The sequence below is a fragment of the Ascaphus truei genome, chromosome 2 (assembly GCF_040206685.1).
Source record: "Ascaphus truei isolate aAscTru1 chromosome 2, aAscTru1.hap1, whole genome shotgun sequence".
NCBI classification, from domain to species: domain Eukaryota; kingdom Metazoa; phylum Chordata; class Amphibia; order Anura; family Ascaphidae; genus Ascaphus; species Ascaphus truei.
The window spans coordinates 437,242,961-437,253,521 of record NC_134484.1 but is presented as its reverse complement, the minus strand read 5'-3'; the positions used below and the strand labels follow the sequence as shown (position 1 = coordinate 437,253,521).

Genomic DNA, 10,561 nt, shown 5'->3' with positions numbered 1-10,561 from the left:
CTCTCCCCCCCCTTCCCTCCTCTCTCCCCCCCTTCCCTCCTCTCTCTCCCCTTCTCTCCTTTCCCTCTCTCCTTCCCCCTTCTCTCCTTTCCCCTCTCTCTCCCCCTTCTCTCCTTTCCCCTCCCCATCCCCCCTCACTCCATTTGCCCCCCCCACCACCACTCCGTTTGCCCCCCCCCCACCACCACTGTTTGCCTCCCCACCACCACTTCGTTTTACCCCCCCCTCCACTTCATTTTACCCCTCCACTTCATTTTACCCCCCCCTCCACTTCATTTCCCCCCCCCTCCACTTTATTTTACCCCCCCCCTCCACTTCGTTTTACCCCCCTCCACTTCATTTTACCCCTCCACTTCATTTTACCCCCCCCTCTCCACTTCATTTCCCCCCCCCCCCCTCCACTTGGTTTTGCCTTGCTGTCCTCTGATTGGATAAAGTAGGTCATGTGATCTGAAGTCTGAGCTGCAGATTCAAAATTTTGAAACTCTTCAAACTGAGCTCCGACTACAGCTCACGGGCACGCGCAGGAGGGAGCTCATGCAGGCCACACACATTGTCTCAATGTGTCTCATCGTGGCAAGCGTGAGCGCCCGCACCAGGTCAGCGCCACCCTGGACGCAGCCTTATGAGTGACTGAAGTGTGGTGTTGACTCGTGGCCTGTGTAAGCCTATCTGGTATAGACCATGAGCTCGTCCCTTCTGGTTCCTCCTAGGAGGGAGTGGCACATTTAGTCAGTCCTGCTCTGGAAGATGAAGAGAGCGCCGTAGGGCTAGGAGTCCCTCCCATCAGGGGATGAGCGTGCCCACCCTTAGCTCTTGGGCTGGGGGAACATCTGATTCGACCCACAGATGCCCTGTAAGATCAGGGGCAATCACTATCCAGAGGCCTAGGACCTCTGAGACTCTGCATCGCTGTATGGAACCATCTGCAGTGGGTGCATGCCAATAAAGACCCTTGTTCAGTGCACTCCTGTCTAAGTATCAGACCTTGGGCACGAGAAAACAGTGCTACATCTATTTAGCATGGAAACTGCTGTTCGTACTTAGTCAGTATAATTGCAAACTTTTACACCATTCACTCTTTCGTAGTTTTCAATAACTACCAGGTATTTAACATATACACTACAGTTTACAAGGTCAGAGAGCATAGTGCATTCCACGAAGGTCAGTTTGGGTAACATCCTTATAAACTCACAAATATGTGAATGCCCCATTATTGTACTGAAACCGTACACCATCTGTGCAAAAATACAGCTTTGCGGACAACACGTTTATTTATTTTTTAAGTACCATGTAGCATATTTGAACAAAAAACGTTAACGCAATAGTAACATTTATGCAAACACAATGCTGGTTTGCCTGGTGCAATTTGGGTATAATGAGTAGGGTGACATTTTTAACTCACATATTCTAAGCAATTGTTTATTCGTTTTGCTCCCTCCTTTTTTAATTTTTTTTTTTTATTAATGTAGTCTTGACACAAATCTGCATATCTTTATTCAGCAGAGAGAAAATAATGAGATGCAATGATAATTCCACAACCCGCCACTAGAGTTCTCCTTCTCCCGTGTTTCTGCCTGCTCTCCTAGCACCCTGTTTACCCCCTGAAGCTGAACTGTGGACAGAGGAAGAGGAGAGGAGGGGAGGAAAAAAAAAACCAGACACAATAAAACTGTGCAGGGGGTGAGGGGGAAAAAAAGATGGCAGAGATTGCACGGAGGAATTGAAAAGCTTCTCCCCCCCCCCCTCCTCTTCTCCCACTCCCTTCCCCCGGGCTCCAGACAAGGTGAGGAGGCCTCCATTTCCCCCCCTGTTTATGTTGTGTGTTAGATGTAGTGGCTGGGGTCCCGCAGTGTCCCCCTTCCTGAGGCGGCGGGTGTGTGTGTGTGTACAGTATGTGTATTAGGGGGGTGGGGGTGTCGGGGCTGGATGTTGCGAGATGGTGGAGGACTTTGGGGGTAAAAATGGCGGAGACGGCAAATCAGCGCGGCGATTATAAACCTGCACTGAGGGCGAGGGTCGGGTTGTGGGGGGGGGGACAAGATGTCTTCGGGGTGTTGCCGGTGACCCTGTGTGGTAGTCGCGGCGGTGTGGCTTTTCTTTCCGGCGCAAACCCCGTCTCGGCGGCTGCTTTAAGCGCTGCGGCCCCGTGTCAGGCCCTGATGGCGCATTATTATTGTGCGGGCTTTATTGACTCCCCTCCCCCGGAGGCTCCGCGCGGTGTGTATCGGGCACCAGGCCTCACGTTTGCCGCCGGGGACAGGGGGCCGAACCGGGTCTTATCGCCTCGCCACCGCCTCTGCCTGCGAGGCGCAGCGGATATAGCGCGGGGAGCGCTGTGCCCGAGTCCGTTCCGCCATTATTAACCTATTGAGCGCTGGGCTCAAGGGGTAGCCGACATTGTTAACGTGTTGATTGCTGTGCTTGGGTGTTGCCAACATTATTAACCTGTTCAGCTCTGTGTCAAAAGATGCCGGGCATTATTAACCCGCTGAGTGCGGTGGCAGAGGATATTGGATATTATTAGCTGTGCAACGTCAGAGGTCTGATGCATTATTAACTGGTACAGTGCAGTGTCAGAGATATGGTGACATCATTAGCTAGTGTAGTGTCAGGTCTGATGATATCATTAGCTGGTGCAGTGTTGTGTCAGAGGATACCGGACATTATTAGCCCGTACAGTGCGGCGTCAGAGGTCGGATGACATTATTAGCTGGGACAGTGCGGTGTCAGAGGATATCGGACATTATTAGGTGGTACAGTGTTGTGTCAGAGGATACCGGACATTATTAGCCCGTACAGTGCGGCGTCAGAGGTTGGATGACATTATTAGCTGGGACATTGCGGTGTCAGAGGATATCGGACATTATTAGCTGGGACAGTGCGGTGTCAGAGGATATCGAACATTATTAGCCCATACAGTGCGGCGTCAGAGGTTTGATGACATTATTAGCCTCTCCAGGTCTTTGTCTGAGGTCTGCTGACATTACTGACAACTTCAATGGTATGTGCAAGGTGGTCCTTCCAGGGCTATATCATAGGTATGATGACCGTTATTAAAACCAGTAGGACTGTGTCATTGCTGTGAAAACTCTATTAACCCGTCTAGTTCTGTGCCAGGGGTCTGCTGACATACCTAACCCAATAATTGCCAAATGGGATCGACCATTTAATGAGAAGCAAGTGTCGCCCATTACCAACATCACTTACCTCAACTTGGTTGACTTGTTGGATCTTGACATACATACCCTTACTCCTCATACACACAATGCAACGTCACAATCACTAGTTCCTGGACATAAGACTAGGGGATACTCTGCTGTAAATATCATACATTTCTCCCGCAGCCAAATCAGTGGGACCAAACTTGTGTCTCTAGAATTTTTAAACCAACACATATAGGCCCTTCTTGAATATGCTGTGAAGCTGCGTCCCTGGCTCGAAAGAAATTTGTTTCATTCACACAAATTGAGTAAAAATTGTCTCCAGCACAGGGCTACATAGAATATTAATTAAGGGCCATAGAGTGGGGGTCTTCAGCCCACAAAGGGTCGAAGGGTCCCTTGGACTGTGTGTTTTTAATGTTATTGTAGTTGCCCAGGCCCCTAATTGTAATTTGGTTCACTAAAGCTCACTTGTAAGGATATATAGATGGATATACAGGAACAAGGCAGATCTCTGCCCACTGCAGTCTCTGGGATGGTCAACTTCGGGATGGTCAACTTCAGGATGGTCCCTGAACTATACTACAGGTTAGGGCCCCTGCAGCTGTCCTGGCTCTTCCCTGGCCCTCTAGCAAGACCAGCGGTATAAGGTATCACTCACTCTCCCCCAAGGGGAAGTGGAACAGGGTAGGCCAAGCTCCAGGCAATCCTGTGTGATCCCTGCCTCTCAAGAGGGGAGAGGCACTGCTAAATGTGGGGCGGCACTGTCCTTAAGTACAACCAGGAGGAGGGCACCAGGTCTGTCCCATGATTGGACATGCTCAGGCCTGATGTCACCACTTCCCACTGTCACTCAAGTGCAGCACCAAGGAGGGGGAACCCCCCATACTGACTACGGGCAGCCTGATTCTACGTGTGTGTGTGTGTGTGTGTGTGTGTGTGTGTGTGTGTGTGTGTGTGTGTGTTTATACACACACACATTTCAACATAATCAACGTTTCAGTCCTTTTCAAGGACCTTTCTCAGGATGTTAAAATGATTATATGTCAACATTTTGCAAAGGATTTATTGTTACTCTTATGGCCCTTTTACTCCTAATGTATTTTTTGATCTAGCCCCTTTGGGAAGCTGGTTGAAGAGCCCTGCCACAGAGGGGAGGGATGGTTGAGGTGATGGGGAGTAGTTAGGCTGTTGTTCTTCTCTTACTTTCAGTGTTTTTAAAAAAATTTTTTTATAAAAAAGCAATTCAGCTCTTTGTGCCTTGCCACTCTGTATCTAAACGTGTGTGTGTGTGTGTGTGTGTGTGTGTGTGTGTGTGTGTATACACACACAGTTAGGTCCGGAAATAATTGGACACTGATACAAGTTTTGTTATTTCGGCTGTGTACCAAAATAAATTCAAGTTGGGCTTCAAGTGCAGTCTATCAGCTTTTAATTTGAGGGTATTCACATCCAAATTGGAGGCAGGGTTTAGGAATTACATCTCTTTAATATGTAGCCCCCTCTTTTTCAAGGGACCAAAAGTAATTGGACAATTGACTCAAAAGCTGTTTCATGGACAGGTGTGGTCTATTCCTTGTTATTTCATCATCAATTAAGCAGGTAAAAGGTCTGGAGTTGATTCCAGGTGTGGCATTCGCATTTGGAAGCTGTTGCTGTGAACCCACAACATGCGGTCAAAGGAGCTCTCAATGCAAGTGAAACGGCATTCTTAGGCTGAAAAAGAAAATCCATCAGAGAGGTAGCAGGAACATTAAGAGTGGCCAAATCAACAGTTTGGTACATTCTGAGAAAAAAAGAATGTACTGGTGAGCTCTGCAACACAAAAAGGCCTGGTCGTCCACGGAAGACAACAGTGTTGGATGATCGTAGGATCCTTTCCATGGTAAAGAAAAACCCCTTCACAACATCCAGCCAAGTGAAAAACACACTCCAGGAGGTAGGCATATCATTATCCAAGACTACCATAAAGAGAAGACTTCACGAGAGCAAATACAGAGGGTTTACCACAAGGTGCAAACCATTCATAAGCCTCAAGAATAGAAAGGCCAGATTAGTTTTTGCCAAACAATATCTATAAAAAAAAAGCCAACCCAGTTCTGGAACAGCATTCTTTGGATTAGATGAAACTAAGATCAACCTGTACCAGAATGATGGGAAGAAAAAAGTATGGAGAAGGCTTGGAACGACTCATGATCCAAAGCATACCACATCATCTGTAAAACACGGTGGAGGCAGTGTGATGGCATGGACATGCATGGCTTCCAATGGCACTGGGTCACTAGTGTTTATTGATGATGTGACAGAAGACAGAAGCAGCCGGATGAATTCTGAAGTGTATAGGGATATATTGTCTGCTCAGATTCAGCCAAATTCAGCGAAGTTGATTGGACGGCGCCTTACTTTACAGATGGACAATGACCCAAAACATACTGCGAAAGCAACCCAGGAGTTTAAGGCAAAGAAGTGGAATATTCTGCAATGGCCGAGTCAATCACCTGATCTCAACCCGATCGAGCATGCATTTCACTTGCTGAAGACAAAACTTAAGGCAGAAAGACCCACGAACAAACAACAACTGAAGACAGCTGCAGTAAAGGCCTGGCAAAGCATCAAAAAGGAAACCCAGCGTTTGGTGATGTCCATGCGTTCCAGAATTCAAGCAGTCATTGCCTGCAAAGGATTCTCGAGAGAGTATTAAAAATGAACATTTTATTTATAATTGTGTTAATTTGTCCAATTACATTTGAGCCCCTGAAATAAGGGGACTGTGTATGAAAATGGTTGCAATTCCTAAACGTTTCATACGATATTTTTGTTCAACCCCTTGAATTAAAGCTGAAAGTCTGCACTTCTATTGCATCTCGGTTGTCTCATTTCAAATCCATTGTGGTGGCGTACAGAGCCAAAATTATGAAAATTGTGTCAGTGTCCAATTATTTCCGGACCAAACTATGTGTGTGTATGAATGAATGTATATATATATATATAATCATACAATACAGTTTGAAGCACGAGATCAGGAGATAGCACTCTGGTAAGTTTGATTGATTGAAAAAAAGACACATAAACCGATGTTTTGGTCCCCCAGTGAGACCTTTCTCTAATATATATATTACTATAATATATATTAGTACTATATATTAGTACTAATATATATATATATATATTTATATATGTGTGTGTACTAATATATATATATATAGATATATAGATATCTAGATATAATTAGATTGTAAGCTCTTCGGAGCAGAGACTCCCTTTCCAAAATGTTACAGTTATGTCTGAAGCACTTCTCCTCTATATGTGTTATTTATATGATTGTCATGTGTATTACTGCTGTGAAGCGCTATGTACATTAATGGAGCTATTTAAATGAAGACATACCTTGTGCTCTCTCGCTCGTGACTTTTTAACATGGATAAAGTTTAGATGAGAGTAATTGCATTTTGACCACACTTTTAAAAGTAAAAAAAACCTCTTATGTCAATGCACTGGCTGGTTCTTTTGCTCATATCCATACCCCTCAGTCACACCTGTAAACTTTCTAAAGGTTACAGAGTTTAAGATTTTCTGTATTTTTGGGCAAACTTCAAACAAAAAATCACTTCATCTACCATTGTGTTACTTTGAAGACAACTCCCACTGTACAATAAAAATGTACTAAAAGCCTGTTACGGATGCAGCCCAACATACAGTAGGACACAATTAAAATAATGCCACATACATAATAGCACTTCTGAATACATTTTTGAAAGTCTGAAATAGTTTATTTGTTTTAAAATATAAAAGGGATTCTGTACAGGGTTGTGAGCATATCCAGGATAAACTTTCAAATATTATTTTAGAATACCTTTACTTGAACATATTTAAAAAGTATCAATAGTTACCCAGTATTAGGTGCTTAATTCATATACATACTGTGATTAGTTCAGGTTGGTTATATAAGAGACTGCCGTTTTATATAAAACTGTTATATAGTATGGGTAATGTGTATATGTGTGTATGTATATATATCTATATATATATCTCAGGCGTACAGTCTGCATTGTGAAAATTGGGATTGTTAGATTAATTTGTGGTAGTTCTAGCAATAAACTACAAATCCAACTCGCTTAGGACCTGACATCCATAAAATGGTACTGTAACTCCAGACACAATAAATCAATGCCAAAAGAGGTCCTAGTACTGTGAGTGCCCAGTACTTCTGCATATAACTACAGTACCTGTTGATCTCAACCCAGGTGCAAAGATCACTACTGTAGGCCATTCCATCCTATACAGTATATGCCATAAACATAAATCATCATGTGAAGGAAGTAGATTCTTTGTTTTTGGTCATTATCAGTGGTCTACGCAAGTGACAAATATGCCTAAAGTAGAACATATTGGAGGTGTTCAGCTGCCAAGGGCCTTGAGAGCTTCAGCAGACCACTTAATTAGCAAGGGATTAGGGGTGAGAATGAGGTTTCCACCTTCTTTGTTTCACCTGGAGCTGGAAAGCAGATTAGTGGTGGATTAAAATGGCAATACCGTCTGGATTTTTTTAATATAGCATTGGAACCTTGATATCCCCTAGAGTTGAAGTGCACTATTTCCAGCTTCGGGGAACCACCTGGTACCTGATATACCAACTGAAGTTACTGCTGTAAAATGTCCCTCCAGGGAAAACAAAATGGCTACCAAATCATGCGGGTCCCATGGACCAATAGGAAGCCGCAATGTCCTAGGTTGACGCTTCCTATTGGATGTCCATTCAAATCCCTGAAGGAACACGAGTAACTTCCCTGGTAAGTCTCTCGGGAACCTAGATGGCCCTCAATCTTAAATGAATATGGTTCAGCTCCAAAGAACTCCCCCTGGTGTTGGTCATTTTTTGGGATGTTTTTTGAAGATTAAACAAGAGAAGGATTGATGAAAATTTATAGAAATTTTGTTTCTAGTTTTATGCTTTAAACCACCAAATATCTATGGAATTTAGGATGCCAAAATAGTTTAGCAAATAGAGAAGGTATGTTTTCATAATGAGTGAATTTAATTATCCGTACATAGACTGGAGCAATGAGATAAGCATTATAACTAAAGGACAGGTTTTTGGGTGTACTAAAAGACAATTACACAGCCCAAAATGTTATGGAACTAAGTAGGAGAGGGGAAATACTGGACTTGGTAATATCAAACAATGTAGAACTAATAACAAATATTCAAGTCTGTGAGCATTTTGGAAATTGTGATTATAACGGGCTTAGCTATTGCCCGCGCTCTTGGGGGCCCGCTCTCCTCCCCTTCCTGTAGAGACAGGCGGGGGAGATGGTATGCGGGGGTCCCGGTGTTAAAGGATAAGCCGGTAGAAGAATTAGCACTTGTTACAGAGGCAAAGCAGGATGGCAGGGGAGGAGCGCGCCCTTGCGGTCAGACCCGGAAGTCTCTTACTTTTGGTGTCTGCTGCTAGAGCGCGCTCCTCACCTCGTGCCATCCTGCTGTACCTCAAGTGCTGATTCTTCTACCGGCGTATCCTTTAAGACCGGGGACACCACCGCTGCATACCATCTCCCTGCGCCTGTCTCCATTACCACAGGTAGGCATGGAGGAGTGGGGGGGGGGGAGCTGATGTGGAGAGATATGATAATGAGCTGGAGATATGATGATGGGAGAGAGCTGATGATGATGGAGGGGGGGTGTGAGGAGGGTTGGTGAGAGAGAATGGGGGGGGGAGGGAGAAAAAAATAGCAGTCAGTATTAATATTAATGGGCCTTAAAAAAAAAATTCCCGGGTGCCCGCGCATATCTAGCTACGACACTGGATCATACCATGGTCTCATTTGAAATATTACTATCAAAAACCATATTACATAGGATCAACAAAGACTTAATTTTAGAAAGGCAGATTTGAGTAAATTAAGGAAGAGTCTACAAGGAATAACTTGGGATGATGTTCTTGACGGAAAAAATATGGAAGAAAAATGGGCAGTCTAAAACATTGTTAGATAAGTACACTTATCAGTCAGACTTTATACCATTGGGTAATAAATAGAAAAAAAAAACAAGTTTAAACCAATGTGGCTAAATAAACAAGTAGGGGAATAAATGGAGAGGAGGAGGCAGGCATTTTGATTCTTAATATCAGAAGGGACAGAGGCATCAGATCATAATAATAAGGAATGTTGGAAAAGTGCAATCATATTAGCAAAAACTGAATAACAAAAAAGGATTGCAATAAAAAGTAAGATCAACCCTAAAAAGTAATGATCAAATGAATATCTGCTTGTTTGTCTGTCTTAGTTGACTCTGCAGAAGCCCTCCCTTAATTAGGATTGTCATGTAATTTTGTTCAAGTATTAAAGCAGCAGTTCAAGCAATATCCTACGTATGTTAAAAAAAAAAAAAACAGTTCTGTACTATGAGAAAATACTTGTAGCATTTAAAATATATATATATATATATATATATATATATATTTTTTTTAAAGACATTTTTAATGTTTCTATAATGTAGGAGGCATTTCCAAAGTGACAGCCTCAGCCCCACCCTCTCTCTAGCAATGAACCAATTGTATCTAGTAACTACATTGGCCAAAATGCTGTGCAAGAACTGAATTAAATAACCTTGAGCAAGCAATTTGATTACAGGAGAACAGATCGATCTGCAGCTTAGCTAATCACTTGTCTGTGTGCAGATTCTACTGATGCACATATTGAATGGGGAATATATATATATATATATGTATGTGTGTATATATATATATATATATATATATATATATATATATATATATATATATATATATTTTTTTTTTTTTTTTAAACGGCAGCTTTAAAGTCTAGTCAGTTTTATCATTGTAACATTTTAAGTCTAACAAATGAAGTGTCTGTAGTTAAAATTGAAGTTGCATTGGAGGTGAGGTATACATGAGTAACTGCACTTTGTTACTAACTCTTCAATTGTAAGAACTTGGCTTTCAAAATGTTCTGAGAATTGATACTAATCAACAAGTTACCTTTCTAGAATGCTGCGTCGTCTCCTGTGCCACACTGCCCTCCCAGGGCTGATTCATACACCTGCTCGTTCAGCTCCTACTCCTCATGTCCTCCAATTCCTGGGAACTCTCTCCTCTTACCTTTTCTCTTCCTGCTCCCTGCATCTCCATTACAACCTCCCTATTGCTTTTCCTGTTTGTGGTTTCCTCACTCCTTTGTAAACTTTTCTATTCTCTCCAACTTCCCCACTCTCCTTCTAGCCACATTTCTGCATCTCTCCTCACCCCCCCCCCCTATACTTGTGCCCATACACCGAACCACTATTTACACCTGTTTACCGTCAATGTTTTACTAACTAATAGACCCTAGATAAAGGCGCTTTATAAATGTTGTTCTAAAAGAAAGAAATAACTTTCTCTC

General features: G+C 43.1%; 1 protein-coding gene across 4 annotated transcripts in view; it reads left to right on the top strand.

Annotated features, from left to right (window-relative positions):
- The first annotated feature begins 1,540 nt into the window (after positions 1-1,540).
- The window catches only part of ZMYND11 (zinc finger MYND-type containing 11), a 101,671-nt gene continuing 92,650 nt past the window's right edge, over positions 1,541-10,561 (top strand). For 3 of the 4 annotated variants that reach the window (XM_075587813.1, XM_075587815.1, XM_075587812.1), the window contains exon 1: positions 1,542-1,786. The gene's annotated coding sequence lies outside the window, so the exon portion shown is untranslated. Of the gene's footprint in view, positions 1,787-10,561 lie in introns of all 4 variants that reach the window. The other variant, XM_075587814.1, reaches the window with a different exon arrangement.